Below are 20,446 nucleotides of genomic sequence, written 5' to 3' on the forward strand. Positions count from 1 at the left end.
ATTCTCACCCTGCTCAGATAAGGATAACATCTGAACATCTCACTAGCAGCATGAATGCTTTATTCTACCGATGCTGCCGCTAGCTAAACAAGGATTATTCCCGTTTTATAGGAAGAACTGAACCACGGAGGGATCAAATGACTTATCACAGGGTATAGGTGGTGGCACCAGAAAATGGATGTAGTTCTGCTGCCTATCAGCTACTTCGATTCACGTCTCTGAATCTGACTGCACATGGTTATTGGTGACCATTTAGTGGCTTCGCCTCAAAGTCAATTGAAGCTGGTAATTTTTCAGGGTTTCAGGGTAAAATCAGATGCCATTTGTCATTGGGTTCCATTGTTTAGTCACACAATAGGACAGTAAATTTCTTGCACATAATGTCCTACAAGGACAGAGAATAGAAAAAGGCAAATCTCCCATTGCCTTGAAGTGAATCTCTGCCTGCCCATCTTGCAGCACCAGAGTATTTGAAGAGGACTGGGAGCTTGTTTAGATTAATGGGAACCAAGCACGGTCAGGGGTAGGGAAGGCTGCAGTGATTTACTATCATGTAACTAAGGAAAGAGAAAGGTGCCTTTCTGCCTTAGCTGAAAGGAGAATGGGAAAAGACAGCTCTCTCCTTCCCTAAACGAAGCCATCTGCAACACTTCCAATTTAAATCCAAATAATATCTGAGGTTTGGGATTCGGCAGCAAACTAGCTTTGAGTCCTTAATCCCAGTGCCTGATGTTTGGGGGTGTTGGGATTTGGAGCTAATTAATTCAGCCACCTGTAATTTTCGCTCAGATGTGCTGTCTGCCTTTTCCTTAGATATATCATATGGTTTGGAAGGCTGCAGGCAATGCTGGCCTGAATCCTAATCCCCCATACTGCCTTTTTTTTTAAATCTTTCCCTTATTCTTTTTTTCCCAACACTTTTTCTTGTTTCTTGTTCTTTTCTTCCATCTCTCTCCTGTTGCTGCCTCCCTCTTCTGGGTACTCAAAAAAAAAAAAAAAGAAATATCTGACATTCAGTAAGCAATTCGGCTCTGCACGGATGGATCAGCCTTGTTCCCTTCAGGGCCGTCTGCAGAATGATGCTCCCAGTGCCTGTCCCAGTCTCCCTGGCTGGTTTCATCTAGCACAAAAGATTCAGTGCTGAGTGCTCCTGTTGGGCACAAGGCTTCAGGTGATAAATATTGCAAGATCTAGAAAGCCCAGGAGTCCTGTCCTGATTTCTTTCCCTTGGCAGTGAAAGGATGGGAGAAGAATGAAAAGATAATTAGTTTGGAGTTTTCAGAAATGAAATGGAAAAGGTTAGTTCGTTCCTTTCTAATGCCAAGTGAAAGCTTGGGCTTAAACTATCCAGGGTGCAAGGTTCTGCAGGCAGCGAATGTGTCTGCTTGCTTGTTTGCAAAACACCCTCTGCTCTTTTGTTCCTGTAAAAATAACGCCTTGCAATAACTGAAGCTGGAGTCAGTTTTCCCACATCTGTAGAGCCTAGAGCTGTTATTTTTTATGACTGCTTTTCATATTACATTAGTGCCAAGTGAGCCTGGGAGCCTGATTCTACTGGGTGCTGCACACACAGGCAGCAGGAGGCAGCTGCAGCCCGAGCAGCTTGCTTGCAGCCTGAGGCCTCCAGCCAGGAACGAGCTCTCTGCAGCAGTTCTGGGCATCGTACAGAGGCTTAATGGCTTCAGTGGGAGCACCACACTAACAGGGGTGTCCCTTCAGATCTTATGCAGGCCCGGAGGCTAATGGGTACGTGAAAAAATGAAGAAGGATGGAAGATGTCAGAGCAACAGGAACAAGATAGTGTTGTTGCATTGGTTACTTTCACATCCAGCTTTTAGGTGCCTCATACAGATGCACTAAACCAATCAACAGTGCAAGGCTCATCTCGTCCTCTGTCCTTCCAGTATCAGCAGGATTGTGAGCTCCTGATCTAGTCTGTTAGAATTTCCAAATCCCCACCAGATTTACCTTGATTTTGCAAGGGAAAATGATCAGGCTTCGCAAGACTTCCTACTTCAATCCCTGTTTTCCTGGGCTGTTAAGGATGGCTGGTAATAAAACTTCCCCTAAGCTAGATTGGTCATTTCACTTTACATAAATTGGTAGCAAACTTCAGAAAATCCTGCAGCTGCAAGCCCTTCGCATGGTTTGGAGCTCCCTTCTGCAAATTATGTCCTATCACTCCTGCCTGATTATAAGTGTGCCTGGCAGATTCAGGTGTGTGAAAACCCTTCTTTGTCTCCTGCTACTTAAGCAAGCATCAGCTTATATTCTTGTCGCGTGCAATCAGGCAGCAGAGCTGTAGTTTCTGGTGCTGGCAGCTGTTCATTAATATTGTTGTCCATGCTTGGATCTCTTGTGAGGACTTGGGTGAAGCACTTTGATACTGGTATGGTCAGACTGCTAATGCATGCTACCACTGTTTCTTTTGCAGAAATCTTTCTTTTGAAGGTACCTAGAGGCCACCCAGGTTGTTTCAGTTGAAGGTCAGAGGACATCTGCAGTGGTAGCAACAAATAGGCCAAAAGAACCCTGGAGCTCATGGGCCATTGCTGTTTGAATGAGATAAAGTTATAACTATTTAACATTCCTGGGTGTGAAATTGGAATGATCACATAATCTCCTTAGTCTCTGACTACAGGTCCAGTGTGGGAATATGAGTCTTAATTGGTATTTTCTTATCAATACACTCAAGTTGAGGGATTAAGGATAAGAGTCTTAATACAACCTGAATTTTTGGAAGATGCTTCTGATTTTAGTGTGATCAAAGAAACATCACTGGTGCAGAGAGAGCCTGGGGAGAAGGAGTGTAGGAACACGAACGTCAGTTCTCAAGGTGCACATACTCTGTACACATGGTCCCACCGTGCTGTTCTTCCCCTGCACACCTAATGTACAGGCTGTGCAAAATGTCTCAAAGAATCAGTAACACAGACGGATAAGAAATGCAAGTGCACTGTCATTTGGTCTCTAGGTAGTTTTTTAGGCATTTTATTGGTATGACAGTGCTTTAAACTATCTCCCATAAAAGAGATCTGTGACCATGTGAATAAATACACAAAGGACTCCTGTTGATTGCTCTATTTTTATTTGCCATTTAAAGTTAAGGGCACGGTTAAAAACTTTGCTGAACAGTGATGATAAGATGAATCCCCTTAATACATACCAAAAGATGCATTACAACCACAGATTGCATCCCCTCTGTCTTCTCCTAAATACGGCGTCAAGTATTACTGAGTTAATGCAAAATTCCTGCCATCCTAACAAATGAAGAGTGGCAGGTATAATATACCATCAAACCAGTCCCAGAGCACCAGCTGCTGGCTTTGTCAAGGTGATCTGAAGCAACAACAGGGTGTGTGGATTGGTGTATTTTCCTCTGATTAAGTGCAAACTCAGGGCTCCTTGGAGTACATTAGTGTGCAGGAATGCCCTCGGTGCGAGACTGCCTGCCAACACGCATCCGTGTCCATCTTCATTTACAGTGAAAGGCAGAGGTTTGTACCTTCTGTGGTAGTAAATGGGCAAATATGACTGCAATAACCAAATCTGCAGTTCACTTCTGTTGTGGGAGCTCTTCCTATTTGTTCTCTCCGTCAGCTCCAAGTTGCATTCCTCTCTTATGTCAGCTATAACTATATATCTCATCCCTCCTTCCCTGCTCCCCCTTGTTCCCTAGGGCCTTTCCTGTGAAGTTCTTGTATTTCATTCATTCTTAACTGCAGTTATGCCCTCTGCCTGACCATCAACCTTAGAAGTTGAATGGATACAAGGAAATACTGCTATGTAGGGGGATATTTCCATCACCTTACTCTCTGAAATGTCTGGGTTCAAAGCACGTCTCCATAGAGTCCTCTCACCGTTGCGAGACAAATTCCTTCTGTGAGCAATTCAGAGCCAGACCTAGCTTAGGAGCAGAGACAGCTTGGACTGAGGAGCTGACCGTATCAGTTTAATAACCATCCTTTTGCGAATGAGAACTTCTGTGCAGACAACCCTGGGCACAGAGATGATAAGGCAAGCACCCCCACTTGTTTTCATTTTTCATTGCTGTCAAGCAGGAAGATCACAAGATTTGGCTTTTGTATCGTAGCGTATATAACACTGGGCTGTGTCTTCTCTTTAAAGCGTTCAGTGTTGGAGGCTGACAGAGCCATAGCCCAGACAGTGGCCTAATCCAGGCTGAGTTGCAGAGTTGCCTGCATGAACATGCATCAGGCCTGATTCTCCTCTCAGGACACTGTATATCAGAAATATTTACAATTGTGTATTCCCACCTTGTAACCAGCCAAAGAGTTGTACTTTCTTTTCTTAGCTTCAGTGGCTGAAAGGTTAGAAAGAGAAGAGGATATTTTATCCCTAGAACTCAGAGCATTTAGCATTTTCTTCCTTATACAGACGGAGGTGGGGACACATGGAGGGGCATGACTGCATATATTAAGGATGTCATATATGAAGTTAGCGGCAAACTGGGAAAAAGTCTCGTAAGTCCCAAGACCAAAGTGTATTAGAGAGAGCAGAGGAAACGCCTTGCAGAAAACTACAAACATTTTCTTTCCAGGGATCCAGAATCCCATCTAACTCAAACAGCCACCAGTACTGTTCTTGGCACTGTAGTGTCAAGTCTCCTGAAATTGCCCTGCTGTTTAATCCTTCATGCTTAGCATAACACGATGCTTAATTAAATGTACCGTTTCCTCTTCCAAGTAACGTTTCAGGAGTAAATGGAGCCCTTGGCCTCAATGAATAGGCCATTTTGTGTGTAGTTATTAGAGTCAGTTTGTGAAACGAGCTTGCTGTGCTTCCGGGATGGTTATTATAATACAGCTGTCAAAGACAGAAACCGCTCGCATCACAGAGGGCGAAGGTAAGGCTGCCCGGCGCAGGGCAGCCTCCCTGCTCTAATGCGGCACAGCCTGGAAGATCTCCAGCCCTGGCATGCAATGCAGCATCCCAGTCCAGCCCCAGTCGCTCAGGCTGGAGCATGTCAAAGCAGGACTTTCTTACTGATGAGAGCAGGAACAGGCCATGTTATACCACTGCGCAGGGTTGGTGAGCCCACCCAGGCTGTGCTGTTATCCGCCTGCTTTAAGTGATCTTTTTTTTCTCTGTGTGGCATAGCATCAAACTCCTGAACTTAGGAGCCTGGTGATACCTGGCTCCTTAGTGCGAGACACCTGTTTTTAGAGCACTGCCAGCATAGCAAAAGTGTGCATTTGCTGAAACCTAAACCTGTGTGGGGAAACAACGAATTTCTGCATGGAGCAGAGCTATCAGTTTATGCCTACAGCTGTAAGCGTGCTTTGCCCATGCTCAGGGCCAGCTGGATGTCAGCCAGGCCTGAAGTGGAAGCCGTATAGAGGTATTAGTGCAGCGCCAGCACCAGGCTAGTAAACCCTCCTGAGAGGCTGGGCATATTACCCTGGGCTCAGTAGTGCTTTAAAACTGGTTCACCTCTTTTGGACTGGAGCTGGCTCACATCTGCCCATAGCTGACCCTGTAGATACTCCCTTAAATCCATCATTTGTATGCTCGTTCTCTGCATAATGATGAATCTCCCCCAGTATAATTACTGTCCAACTCCAGTCCCTGAGGTGAGAAGCTGGTTCCAAGGAGTTAAAAGCATATCCAGGAAAGTTTGGGTGATCTGGTATGCACAGGCTCGCACTATCTGGAATAGTTCAGTTGAGGAGGCTGCACTTAATTAAAACTGCAAAATGGAACAATTAGCAGAGGCTGAAAATTTCCTACAGCCTCAGCTGAGTGTAATGGGTGTTTTCTACTCTCTGTATTTATTTTACTGTTAATCTGTAGCTATCAATTAAAATAATTCTCCAAACTTTGATGGGTCCATTCGGAAACTACTTGGATAACAATAGAATTATTTCACTTTTCTGTTGCGAAGCTTATTTTGCCTTCACTTTCTTTTTAGTGCTTGCCATTATTAAAGGGAGTTTGTGCTCTGATCTTGGACCTGGTATGGTACGGAGGATGCAGTTGGGGTACCGACACTGGCTGGGCTGCCAGAAAGGGCAGAAGTATCATTTATGGCAGTTTTCAGGTGCTGCAGTAACTCCCAGTTGTTCTAACAGTTTTAGTCAGTTGAGGAAAAACATGCAGCAGAGTCTAGGGCCGGGAAAGAGCAGCCGAGGTGTGGAGCCTTTGAAGTCTGAAAATTGATTTTCTTCAAAAGGGAAAAAGCTTCCTATCAGCTCACAGCTACAGTCATGGGCAGCGGTGGCTTTTTCCTGTAGTCACAGTTCAAATCTGGACTAAGAGTTAAAGAATAAATAGTGTGTAATGCTTAGTCAGTCACAAAGCATTACTTTAGGTCCATTTTCTGCTCGTCAGGCTGGGGGCATCTAATTGAATTGGCACTGGTGAGAAACTATATTGCCAGTTCAGGGTGTCACAAACTTCTGCTGATGCAAGGAGGCACAGCGCACAAATTCAGTATGAGCCACGCAGCTTCTGCTAATGTGTCACCCCGTCTGTGTGTCCCAGGCCACCTTGCAGGGAGGCTTGCTGGGCTTAGGGGTGGTTTAAGTCACGCCATTCTGTCCTGCCTCGCTCTGTTTGCATGGTAACAAGGCTGGCTGTTCTGGTGCATGTGCGTTGTTGGGGTTTTTTTTAATCCAATGTAGGCGCTGTTCTTTCAGGCTGTTTCACACAAGTTGCTGGGCAGGCAGAAATAACCTGTATTGTCCCCTGGCCTCAGGCAGTGCTCAGAGCTGTAGCACAGGGACAACAGCTCTCCCTCCCTGCCCCCTCTCAGGGGAGCCCTCCAGTTCCACCTTAGCATTTGATTCAATAATCATGAATAAACTGTGGGAAGAGCTGACCTTTGCAGTGACCCTTCCCACACAAAGCTCATGTTCTAGCTGAGAGCTGCATTTTTGTTTTTAGCATGAGTTTTAAGCACTCTAATTAAATCAGGGACCTGGTTTAATAATCCTGGTTGGCTCAGGCAGCTGAGACAATTCGTTCACAGTTGCTTTATTAATGCGGTGGTAATCTCCAGGTTGGGAGTTCACTGCTTTATTCATTCATCCTATTCTTTGGGAATGGGGAATGATTTTTTAAAGCAGTCCATGCTCTAGCTGGGAAGGCCCAGCCTGCAGCCCAGTGCATAGGTTTAAAGCACTTGCCCAAAGAGGGTGGAGAAGGATGGAGCAAGGAAACCGCACTGGCAGTTTTCCCTCAGGCTTTCACATTATGCCATTTTGTGTTTCCGCAGCACCTGGCATAGTTCAGGCCTGTTAAGCCTCGCATCTGAGCTCCTGGGCACCCACTGCAATTAATAAATCTGTTGTCACCTGTCCATGGTCAGAGCAAGCCTAGCAAAACCCTGACCAGGTTTTGAGCTGAAAATCATATTGTTCTGTAAGCCATAACTATGTGGCTTTGACTATGGAGCTTCCTCTATGTGTCTTGGATTAGAATTTATTCTAGTACCCTCCCTGTAAAACTGATATATTCATCCGATGGCTGACGCTGTTTGCACTCAGTAGGGTGTAAACCAGCAGCCACCCAATTCAAATTGACAGCTACACCACATAAAAATTGGTGTGAGCAAGAGGAGAATCAGTCCCCTGTGTATTTTCAAGGTGTAGAATGAAATGCCTTTCAAAATGCTGCATAATATACAACATAGCGAGCATGCAGGATGGCTTGATTTCTCTTGGTTCTCCAACATATGTAAGAGGATAGAGATATAAAAAGAAAAAATATGCATTGCTCATTACATGGAAACTATATCACAAAGTGGCTCTAAGGCAGATATATCTTCTCAGATGACACCAGTTTCTTAGTAAAATATCTGACATCTCAAGTATTGTAAATCACCGTTGCTGTGTTGACACAAGTGAAGCTGCATTGATTTACACCAACCGATGATCTGGCCTTTATTCATTATTATGGCCTCAAATTAATCCCTCCGGAGAAAAACAGAGAAGTTTGGAAAGTTGGGCTAGTTAGTTGTGCGTGTGTATTCAGTCATGAGGACTTCCAGAGCCTCAGATAAAGGAAAACATTCAAACAAAGCAAAGATGAGTAACTGATGGTCACAACTGTGATTATAAGGTATAATTACAATTAGCTGCACAAGAGTCTTAATCATGAAAATAATTATGTCAGCTGTTTCCAAAAGAAAGGGGAAGGTAATTAAGCGGCCCAAAGGGGTGACAAAACATAGCACAGGAGTGAGAGAGACGGTGTTGACAGAAGGGGAACCCGAGGGTGCTTAGAGGCCAAGTCCACTGGATATTTACTATTGCCTCAAGGCTTTCTGAAGAAAGAAATGCAGGGAGTCAAGCTCTTAGCTCTAATAGTGAGCTGTTTAGGTTGATTGATCCAATTTTAACACCACTAGAAAATGGGGAAAAAAAGGAGTCTCAGGGATACAGCTACTGGGTTTCTATCTTTGTTAGGTTAGGGCTGTCTTTATTTCTTTTGCAATGCGATTAAGACCAGACCAGTCCTCAAGCCACCTCTCCTCTACTAGACTGTATTACCAAAGGAAGCTTATTGTTGTGTCCCACAAAATAAGTCTTGAGGCAGCTACCCAATTTTTAGACAATATGTATACAGCAAGTCATTTCTGTTTCTCATGGCGTTGTTTTAGCTGGCTGTACTGGGAGCACGCTTTTGGTCCTTCCCCTCTTTTTGCTTAGACAGCTACTTCTTGTTCCAGCTGGTGTTGGGTGAATCAAATATTGCAGCCTCCAGAGCAGGTCATTGTGCCACAGGATATCTGTCAGAAAACCCAACCGTCCATTCCCTTACACACACATCGTGAATTATAAAAAGCTCTCTTCAGGGAGTGAGGGTGGCAGGGTCCTGTAATTTATCTTGCATGAAATGAGCTTGTTTGAATGGACTGGAAAAGCCAAGCCATTAATTTAGAACAGCTTCTGGACTCTGCAGAGCTGCAATTCCATTCTACATATCCACTGCTGTAAAAGTTAAGGGATTTTAATACCCTTTCCTTTTTTTTTTTTTAAATATTTTTATTTTGTCCTGCTGCAGACTTAGTGCTGGCTGCTCCCGTTGCACGCTTCTGAATGCTTCTTCACCTCACCAGTCGTGTGTGAACAATTTAGTAAGTTTGCTCAGAGTAAATCCTCTTCTTTAAACTCATTAAAGTGTGCCAAACCTCTCCAAGAGCCATTTGACAAACTCCCCTGAGTAGCAAAGTAATGTTTATTATGATTATTATTACTATTATTATTTTTCTCTCAGCCTATCTGTAATGTAAACACCATTATGTTTTAATTATCTGTTTGAAAAGGAGATTTAAAAGTGAATCCTGCAGGAACCTGGCCAGCATACACAACAGAAATCCCCTTGAGAGTCATTTCAGGAGGTGAAATCTGACATGGGAGGCATCAAAGATGCACTGGAAGGGACAGGGCTGAATGTCACGGCCATCCTGTACCCACAAAGTCTTTTGTCCCATACAAGTGGGACTGCAAGTTGATGGAGCAACGCCTCCAAGAGGGTGGATTTCCAGGTCTACTCTCAGCTGTGCATTAGGGGAAGGAAGGTGCTGGCAAAAGGATTCTCTATATTTGGTAAAGGGATTGTCACCCATTCAGCAGAGAAGGGACTTGGGAACTAAAGGAGCATCATCCTAAAGATGAGGGAATGAAAATGCATTGGTTGCCATGGTGCCTCATCTCAGACACGATGATCATAACAAGCATGAGATCACGCAGGCGGCGTACCTCTGCAGACCCCATACACATCAACAGCTGGAGATCTGGTGTTCTTGGCCAGCTTTTCAGATCCCCTTTTTTCTCCCTCGCTCCTAAGCCAGCTCTGTCCTCTCCCTCTGTCGTGCCCTACAAAGGGAACAAGGAGTCTCTGCTCTGTGCTGGTTTTCCTTCCCTTTCTCATGCTTAGGACTGTGTTTTAATGTGCAGGATTTGGTGGGGAACACTTGGACTCACCCAAGTAAAGGAATAGGGAAGGTAAGTTTTTAGGACAGGTGACCAAAAGGCATGCAAATGCATTCAGGAATTTAAAAATGCTGCCAAAAGGAAAGGCACACTGAGGGAGTGAAGTCAGATCAAAAACAAGGCAGGAATGAATTGTGGCAAAACCCAAAAAACGTGTCTCTTCTTAAGCTTGAAGTAAACTCAGCTTTGTGACCCCTTTTTCACACCCTTGCATTGGGACAAATCTATTTGCCAGTCCTCCTCCGCAATGTAATCACTCCACTGTTTAATGTTCTGCATTTTCCATTATTGCTAATCACCTCAAATGAAAGGCAGGAACCCAGGCTGCTCCTGCGCCAGTGCCAGAGCCAACGCGTTAATCGCAGCCCTCCTGCCTGCCAGGACTGTGGGAGGAGGATTCCCTCCTGGCCATCCGTCTCTTCCTGGCCATCCCCTGTGCTGATGGCAGTGAAATCATCTGTAGGGAGGATGGACAGCAATGCACAATGGTCTTCTGGACTGCAAAGCCCTTTTTCCCCTTCCTGCGCTCCAGAGAGGTCAGCAGCCCCCCGGAGAAAGTCCCGAAACATCATGACTTACATGTAACCCAAACACCTTAAAACTAAAGGGTTCCCAGAAACTTGGAAGAGGCCCTCCTGCATCTTGCAAATCCACAAAGCTTATAATTCCTTTGGGAGGAATGACACTGTGAAGATGCGAGATGAGAATATTAACACCCCCAGGGTTACCAAACGTGCTGGTTTTGGCTGGGATAGAGTTAATTTTCTTCACAGTGGCTACTATGGGGCTGTGTTTTGCATTTGTGCTGGAAATAGAGCTGATAACCCAGGGATGGTTTTGTTCTGGCTGAGCAGGGCTTGCACAGAGCCAAGGCCTTTCATGCCTCTCACCCACCCCACCAGTGAGTGGGCTGGAGGCACACAAGGAGCATTGGCACAGGCTGACCAGAGAGGTGGGGGAGTCACCATCCCTGGGGGGGTTCAAACAACGTGCAGACGTGGCACTTGGGGCCATGGTTTAGGAGGCCTGGGGGTGTTGGGTTGGAGGTTGGACTTGATGGTCCTAGAGGTCTTCTCCAACCTTAATGATTCTATGGTTCCATAAGGAGCTGGGGGGGGCACACAGCTGGGACAGTGACCCCAACTGACCCAAGGGGTGTCCCACAGGAAGGGGGGACGTTGGGAGCGATGGCATTTCTCTCCCCAAGTCACCGCTACACGTGATGGAGCCCCGCTGCCCTGGAGATGGCTGAACACCTGCCTGCCCTTGGGAAGGAGTGAGGGAATCCCTTGGTTTGCTTTGCTTGTGTGCGTGGCTTTTGCTTTACCTGTTAAACTGTCTTTATCTCAAACCATGAGTTTTCTTACTTTTACCCTTCCGATTCTCTCCCCCATCCCAGTGCGGGGAGGGAGCAAGCGAGTAGCTGTGTGGGGCTGGGGTTAAATCATGACACCAAATTAAAAAAATTGATTTTTAATAACTCTAACCATCTCGTCAGCTTTCATTAGTCTCCTCTTTGGCTTCATAGTGTTGGGCATGAAGAATATGAGGATTTGAAGAATTAACTGAATTAATGAGGGCTGATTATTAATGCTCAGAGCTCAATAAAACAGGGAGAGAGAGAAATAAAACACCAAAAAATTAGCTGAAAATAAGGGTAATCTTTCATTCCCCCAAAATGAGATACATTGAATTATTGCTATACTTAAAATTGAAGCACCGAAGGAATGGAAATAAATACCTCCCATTAGCTATTGGAGGACCTGTGAAATTTACTGCAAGCAAATGTCCAAGTCAGGGGAAGAGGAGGATAATGAGGAGGCGGTACCGAAGACTGCAGCTGAGGCTTTGGGCAACTCCTTGTGCGCCAGACTTTGAAAAACGCTCAGCCTTTGCACTGTGCCCAGATCACCAAAGAACCCAGTGCCACTTCTGCCCTGCCCAGGGGTCACAGGGGATCCTGGAGTGGGGAGAACCTCGTCCATAATCGGAAGCTGTTTAGGGGTTCAGCTCCTCTAAAGGTTTTAGTATTCAGTCTTGTAAAAGGCCTGCTCCTTTGCACCTTTGAATATCTGAGTATCCTTTGAATATCTGAATATCTGATTTAATTCCTCATCTCCAATGGGAGTTGTACAGACAGAATCATTAGTGCTCCCCTGTGTTTAGGTTGCAAAATCTTCAGGAGAGGGATTGTCTGTAGAAGTCTGAACTTAGTCCAGGCCTGCAGTCACAACTGTAGTGCAGATATCACTAACAGTGATCCCTACCTCTCCTCCATCCCAAAGTCCTAACCAGCTTCGCCCTTACAAGAACACCAAAGTACTTAATTATCTGCATAGAAAGAAATACAGAATTGACTGCCATTGCTCCTTCTCAACGGGTGGCATCGTCCAGGATTGTCAGGGCTAATGGTAATTGATGTTTCCTTTCACACCTGCTCTCTTTCCTGCTTTATTAAGCCTCTGCAAACACTGCTGTCTCTGGGGAAACAGTGGGAGTGGAGGAGGAAGCCTGTGGAAGAGAACAATTCCAGTTCTTCAGCACAGCGCTTTTCTAAATTGCATTCAGCCTCTTTTGCAGAGTAATAAAGTGTTGTCTGAAAGACAGCATGGAGTTTTAATTTTCTCATTGTCAATGGATGCTGTAATCACGTAATTAACAAAGTGCGGGAGATAGTCATTTAAAGCAAGCCGAGAAAGCCAGGACATGAAGCAGATGCTTGGGGGAGTGGAGCAACTTTATTTGAGCTCTTCTAGACCTGGAGACCTTTTTAGTACTTGAAAGATGGAGGAATCACGTTTGGATAACAGGAGTAGTTAAAAGAAGCAGTGTGCTTTGCTTTGCTATTTCATCCCTGTATGAACTTAAAAATTCAAGGGTTAAATTTTCCCCTGCATTGCCCCAGTCTGAGAGCCTGGGTACTCAGCGAGGGGTAAATCCTAGCATCCAGTTCACTGGCTTCTGTGGTCCCTGGTCTCTATGGTCCTGTGGCCCCAAACCTCATGCTGCTTTTTTCTCCTGCAACTTCAAGATTTGTCCCTACCCCAGCAGTCTTCACTATAGGTATTTTTCACAGCCACTGCACCTCTGCCAAAGTTCATCACTGGTTGGAGAGAGCCCTGACTGCTTTATATTACAATGACACCAGCGTTTCTTCTGCTGTAGTTTTGTGTTTTTCTCAGAAGCGAGCAAAGGGCTTTTTGGACCAAATAGCAGCAGTGCCTCCCCCTCCTGATAGAGCTGTGAGGGTGTTGGGGTTGTCATGGCACCCGCACAGCCATAGCCTACGTGTGTCATATCAGAGTAATCAGCAATCTGCGGAGAGACAGCAGGCGGTGATACGTAACCAATAACTTCTCATACTCTGTGATCAGCAATAGGCAGCTGATGACTTTTTCAAAGTAACTCTGATAACCCAGTGCACAGACCACGGGCACAAATGTGGCAGCTGCATCCAGACAGCTCCTCGCGCAGCCCCGAAGCCCGTTGTGCTGGGTGGGCAACGGCTGCTGCGCCTTAGCCCCGGCCTGGAGTCAGATTTTTTAGAGCTGGAGTGAGTAGTAAGCATGGTGGTCTCTCCTCTGTTCTGCACCAGCTCGCCTCGTGGCTTTGGCACGTGCCAAGGCCGCTTGAATATTCCACCGCAAATGCTGGCTGCATGCCTGCATGCTGCGTAAGCGCCCCCGGGCTGCTCCAGTGCTTGGCTTTGGGGATGCCAAGTGTGGACCGGGTCTTGCAGGTGCTGAGAACAAGAGGAGACCTGTCACTGCATCTCTTCTCCACAGAGCCTTTCCTCAGCATGAGCCAAGAACTAGAGGGGGTCAGGCCATGGTGTGCCCAGCAGCCTCCGTAAAGCTTCCTCTTACCCTTCCTCTTTCTCTTCATTTGCAGATATTTTAGGGTGAGGAAATCTAATCTATCTGTAGGGAAAACTTTCTTCCTCAGTGGCTATTGCCCAAAGAAAGAGACTGTCTGAAGGAAGAAGAGAGGTGCTGTTTTTTATGCAGGAAATGCCTCTCTATGTCTAAGAACCCAGTAAACAATTACAGCAATGGAAGGATCCTGGAGATTTAGAGATGCAAGAATGCTGACAAAGGCTAAGCTTGACCCATTTATCTCTCAGCCCCTCTCAGCATATTTAGCAGCAGCTAAGAAGCACCTCACAAAATTGAAACCCGTGAATTTAAATGATAGCCCCTTCTGTTCTGGCTTTTTAATTTCACATCCCTTGGATACTCCCTTCCCCACTTGGAAATATGGAGTCCTCTTTGTCTCCAGTGATATACGACATGTCTACCCCCACCTCCACACTGCTGAACTGGAAATTGTTTATAAAATGGACATTATGGGTCTGCTGACTTTAATTACGAGGGGATACCAGCTCACAGGTTACAGGCAATGAAGGCTTTGGGAGGAGGTGAGGCTTGAAGGGCTGGTTTGTGGACCAAAGTGAGCTCAAGGAAATGTTGCAGGTAGTCCAAGGTCACAGTGTTCCTCCAGATCCTTGCTGCTGTGAAGCTCCTTTAACTATCAGACCCCTTTTAAAGAAGTTCTTTGCTTTATACCTCATTAACTGAGAAAGAAATCACCCAACAGAGCCCATAATTTTGTACGCCTGACCTGTGGATGCTCTGTATTTATATGGCTTTGAAGAAACCATCAAGATTTCTAGTAGTATTTATAGTACGATAGCGTTTACAGGACCTGGCTGAGAACAAGACCTACAGTACGAGGTCTCATACATACATAGTGAAAGTGCGTGAGGTACGAGCTTATGGGCTTTAAAGCTGAGGGAGCAAACAGGCTGCAGGATTGCGTAGGAGGGCAGTGCTGGAGAACGGTCCGGGTCTGACACCCCGCTAACAGGGCCATGCATGTGACTGCCCATAAGCATCAAAGTAGAACTCAGTGGAGCTGTGCTGAAATCCAGTATCCTCTCAAGGCTTCAGTACGTACTGGGATTTAATGGGGAACGGTTTGAGACAGAGAGTGCTAATGGAACTGCCCCTACAGTCAATGGAAGGAAGTAGCTGCAATTCTTGCGTAAATCCTCTCTAGGAGACGACATTACTGCTTGATATTGCACCCCTAAGTAGCGTGCGATGTGCATGCCTCACTGCTGTCGTGAACCCAGGCATCGTAGCTGGTGGTTTACCTCTCAGTGCCTCATTTAGTGTTTTGGGTGTAGGGCCAGGAACCAAAGACCTCCAACATCTCATTTTTACCCATAACATCACCACATCTGTGCAAAATTGATGCCAGGTTTATACACAAGCACTGGCTCAGTGGAGTGACTCCCAGTTTGCGTGGGAGTAAATAAAAGGAACGTGATTTCTGTGCATGCTGCACACAGTCCCTGCTAAGATTTTCTCTGGGACTGTCCCTGTCTGCAGTCGCCCTTCCAGACGGGAGAATAGGAAATCTTGCTGGTAGCTACAGTGCTAGCAGCAGTGCAGAGCTTGTCTCTCATCTGCAGGTCACTGCTTGCACAGCCCGCAGCCACCCACAACAGTAATTATTCACAGCTCTTTAAATTCCTTTTGTACTGCTCCACTGCAATTTTAAATCACTCCATCAGTTGTGACAGTTTATGAGAGCTGATGTGGCTCATCCTCTGGAACAGACAAGCGGGCATAGGAGAGATTATTCCATGAACTCCATTTTATTTTTTACCCTGTGTCTTCCCTGATCCTTAAGCTTCCCCTCTTTTTTTTTTTTCTTCCCCTTGAGCAACTCTTGTCAGCAGGCTGGAGCCCAAGTTATTTTTTTCATAATGCCCCAGTGTGTTCACAGCTCCACCACTCCTCCACAAATGACAGGCTCCGTATTGTGCCAGGGAAAGGTAAATTGTTAAGTGCATTTACTTCTGTTAACACAATAGTCGACACAGCGCAGCCTCCTGTTTGAGCTGCCAGGCTTCGTATGACTTTCAAGCACCTGTCACTTAGGTACCTTGGAAGGATAAACTGCACTCTGAAAACGCAAAGGTGTGGGGAAAGTATTTGTTTATGTAGCTCCTGTAAAATGATGAGCCCTATTAATTAATCACTCCCTTTCCAGGATAGGTGTCAGAATCAGACAAGAGCCAATCAGTAAACATGGGAGCACGAGTACCCTGCAGGAGCGGTGCTGGCAGCAGCAGCAGGGAACAGGACGAGGCGGAGAAGGAGCCGTGCCAGGGAATGAAGGCATGACCCCCGCTGGTGTGTTAGACCCCAGGATAAGCTGTCCCAGAACTGACCAAGGCCTTACAGGTAAACTGTAACAACCTTCCTTAGCTTCCCCCCAGCAATGTGTAATAGCAATAGCCCTACTGAAAGTTAGCAGGCTGTGCCAATGTAAAAATCACTGAAGCCTAGAATTTTAAAATTCATTTAGGTGCCTAACAGCCACTAAAGGCAATGACAGCTACAGTGGAAAGATTCCTGTTGATTGCAACAGATACTCATCTGAGATGGCAATGTAAGACAGAATCAGGGAATGGTTTGATGTGGCCCTGTTGGTTTCTTCTAATGTTACTCTACAGGTGGTCCCAGTCTCACTGCACGCCTGCACAAGCCAGGGTTCTTCAGAAAAAGAGGCATGTTCAGATGTAAAACTCAAGCAATAAATTGTTTCCAAATGCACGGCTAGGTCAAGGGAAGAAGTCAGCAGTCCCTGGGCAGTTTTATGATCTAATTTCATTTCTCAAGTGTATCAGTCTGTGGTTCATATAGTCCCTGACATATGTACTTGGCCAAAACCTAGGAATAGGAGTGTGTGGGTGGCAGAATAACTCTGGATGAGACAGGAATATAGACTCTTATCAGCAGAGTGAAATCATCAACCCTTTATTGGTTTGAATTGCTTACCTTCACTCTCCTACCGAGTTAGATCTCAAGCTGATATATAGCAGCTGAGGATCTTCCTCATGGCAGCATTATCAGCAGAGAATGAAGTCCTTAGAAATGTGCATTAATCATCTAGAAGGAAGCGTGTGCATCTACACACGCAGCTGAATTTCGCCTTAAGGTGTATCAGTTTTGTCTCCATTGAAAATGGTGGCTGTGTCATCACAGCCAAAGGCAGAATTCATGCCAGTGTGGTTTGGAGCAGCAGATCAGACCAAGGCGTAAACATGGCCAGGGCCTTCTCTTCTCACATTCCTTTACAAAACTGGCCAAGGTGAGCCTGCATTTGTTTGATACCCTCACTGCATTCAGAAGCATAGAGAATTATTTCAGGCTTTGTGTTGAGAGCTGTAGTCCCCTTCTACTCCAGACAACAGCTGTATGAGGCCACCCGAGTGTCTGAGGAGAGGAATTAAGCCGCAAGATGGCCGCTGAGGTCATGTAATACCATGAAAGCTGTAATTTTCCTGCAATTGATTTTCTAAAGACAACTGGTGGTCTGTGTGCAGTGAAAGCTAATTTAAACAAGAAAGATGAGTCTTTCCAACACACCTTGATTGGCAATTGTGATAAATTCCTATAATTACTATTGACTCCACAGAGGTTTTTTGTTTGTTAAAGATGTTGCTGGGATGACAGCCCAACAATGAATAAAACAGGTGAAGGTGAAAGTCGCATTAAATGCCTGTCTTTGCAGAGTTCCCTGAGTAGATCTGTGATGAACCATGAGCCTTCCTTCTCTCTCCCACCAGCACCTCACCTCCCATAGTCAGAAAATGGACACTGAAGTTATTCTGTTCTGTTTTCCGGCCAGGTAGTTTCCAACATGGTCATTTATTATTCAGGCCTTGTACTAGAACATGGAGCAACGTGTGCTTGAATCACATGGGGTTTAGTCACAGGAATAAAATATTTACAAATGTGAACTGCTTAGCAAGTCTCTATGGTCTCTACCAAGCATTGAGAAATTAGGAGGATCATCCAGAAATACTTTGATCTCTTTTTAAAAAGTCACAAGTTTAACAATGCTATAATACATGTGGCATCTTCGTCTTCTGATTTCAGATTCTTCAAGTTGCTCTTGCTTCATGTTTTCAAGCTTTTGTCATTCCCCCTCTCCTTTTTTAAGAAAAATGGAAATTGTGATGTTTTTGCTGTGATTCAGCTGCTAAAATTGTAAGAAAAAATCAGAGCTGAGACCCACAAAAAAATAGCCAAACCAGGCAACATTACTACACCCCCCAAAAATTAATGAGCAGGTTTGCAAAGCCCTAATCTCTAACTGTTTGAAGGTTGTTCTTGCCTCAAAGCTTCCAGGACAAGAAGAACAAGGAAAAACGAGAACTGCAGATGGATGCTGTGTTAAATCAGCAGCAGCTGGGAGGAGTCCTGGGCTCTGATGCATTGACTTCAGCAGGATTTGGAAGGAGCCCAGGAAAGAAAGAGATCCAGAGCTGTTTTGCTTCCCTTAAGGAATTAAAGTATGAGGCCAGGTCACTCAAGAGCTCATGCTGGATACTGAGCTCTTTTAACAAGCAGACCACACGTCCACTAATTTCATTATTCCCTTCCCTGCTCTTTGGAGATGCCCCAGAGCCCATACTGTTTTGTAACTTCACAGATTAAGAAACACAGGCCTGGAGTTTCAACGAATGCCAGTCTGCATGACCAAACCCAAAGGGGTCAGATATTTTCCCTCTGAAAAGAAAACTACATGTTTACATGCACTATTTGTTTCCAACAGAAAAACAGTTTATAAGTGACAGACAGAGGCCACGTCTTCTGTGTGAAACACTCAAAAGCAAGCAGGAATCATATTGGCCACACACAAACCTGCCTCTCTGCATTATACATTTTCATACCTTAAATTCGGCCAATTGTGTGGGTGTGGAAAGCTCAGCCAGAAGCCATGTGTCTTGCAGTGAAGAAGTGAGTGAACGCAAAGCAACAGAAAGGAAAAGAACAGCAGGTAAAATGAGTGCCTTGTAGGAGTCCTCCATCATTACTGCAATGATGATTTGACTCGTGTACTTTTGCTTTTGGGCTGTTTCCCTCCTTGGAGACAGAACACTTAATGATAAAATACCACCTTTGTTAAAGCAGAACTAATATTTAACAGCTGCAGAGCAACCAGTTCACACTGGAGTCAGCTTCTTCAGCGGAGAAGGAAGGGGGAAATGTCAAGGGCACAGCAGGTGCTGCAGTTTCCTCCCAGCCTGCTCGCGTCTGTCCTTAAAGAGGGTTTATAGATAGCTCATGAGTGGGTCCATAGGCAAACTGCAGATCCAGCACTACACACGTGTACGTGGATCTGCGACATGTGCAAGTCACGGCTGTGAACGCACTTGGACACCTGCAAGGTGTGGTGTTACCTCTCTTCACCTGGCAGCGCTGGAGCTGGAGCCGATGTGTCCCCACGGCCCCCTGCATATCTAAGAGCCACCAGATACATGCACTAACGTAGACATACCTTATTACAGGTATCAACATGCAACTACGCAAACTCCCACAGAACTGCAGCCACCTCAGGGGTACATGACCCTGCTCACAGCTGCAGAAAGGTCGCGGCTTTGCTTCCCACCCTGAAGAAGCTGGGAGCTGTGAACAGCTAAAACCATACCAGCCGCAGTCCATCCAGCCCCTCCAACACTTTGTGAAAGAAGCTGACGGAGACCACTCATGGGAAAACTTTTTCATGGGGAATGAACATTCAGGTCCCAGCTTAGCCCTGCATACAAACTGCAGTCTTGGGGTATTTGCCCTGGAGGAGGAGGGCAGAGTGCCCTGCATGCACACACAGAGCAGGCTGCTGAGCCAACAGAGGAAGGGAAAATACAAGCACTTCCTACAGAAATATGGGACAAGACACGGGAAATTCTTCAGGCAGAAAAGTCACTGCAATTTTGTGTTCCATAAGAACTTTCTGGGCAGAGAAAGAGTGAACTTCTGGCGCTAATGGACATTTCTGAATCAGCTCTTCCAGTGACTGCTGAGACTGTGCTGGAAAGCTCAGCACAGGAATTTCACGGACTGAGCCTTTCCAGTGACTAGGTTACTATTCTCAGTAAGGGTCTGTGTTCAACTCAAAGACCTCCATGCTGAAAAGGAGGGTGAAACATCCTTTATCTCCCCAAATCTATGTTTGAAGGCCCAGTTGTCTCCTTTAGATTCTCACTGGTTTTAGTGGGATGTGCAAGGGAAGTGAGGGCAGAATCAGGACTTGGAACTTGCCTTGCCCACTGACAAGGGAAGAGGCAGGCCTTCAGAAAGGTGTCCTGACTACATCTTGCCAAATTGGGAACTTATTTTCACTGGGACAGCTGCTGTGGACTTGGTCCCACCAGAGTGTCCTGGAAGTAACCCCACAGAAAGCTCACAGGTACAGATCTGTGTTACAGTGCGAGAGGAGTAAGTGGGAAACTGGGTCCTATGTCTGCGGTGGGGAAAGACAGATCTCCAAAGATTAGTTCCCTCACTTATAGTTTGCCATTGTTTCCTGTTAACTGCGTCATCCAAAATAAGCCCCTTTTCACTTCTTTCTTAACCACCTCCATGCCAACAGAGCCCTACGATTCCCAGCGGAGTTACTTTGTAGAT

General features: G+C 45.6%; 1 protein-coding gene across 1 annotated transcript in view; it reads left to right on the forward strand.

Moving 5' to 3' along the window:
- The window catches only part of DUSP26 (dual specificity phosphatase 26), a 41,281-nt gene that overhangs the window by 3,497 nt on the left and 17,338 nt on the right, over positions 1-20,446 (forward strand). Inside the window, exons 2-3 of the mRNA XM_075074769.1 lie at positions 9,028-9,100; positions 16,020-16,213. The gene's annotated coding sequence lies outside the window, so the exon portion shown is untranslated. The remainder of the gene's footprint in view (positions 1-9,027; positions 9,101-16,019; positions 16,214-20,446) is intronic.

This window comes from Phalacrocorax aristotelis, chromosome 24 (assembly GCF_949628215.1).
Source record: "Phalacrocorax aristotelis chromosome 24, bGulAri2.1, whole genome shotgun sequence".
In the NCBI taxonomy this organism is placed as follows: domain Eukaryota; kingdom Metazoa; phylum Chordata; class Aves; order Suliformes; family Phalacrocoracidae; genus Phalacrocorax; species Phalacrocorax aristotelis.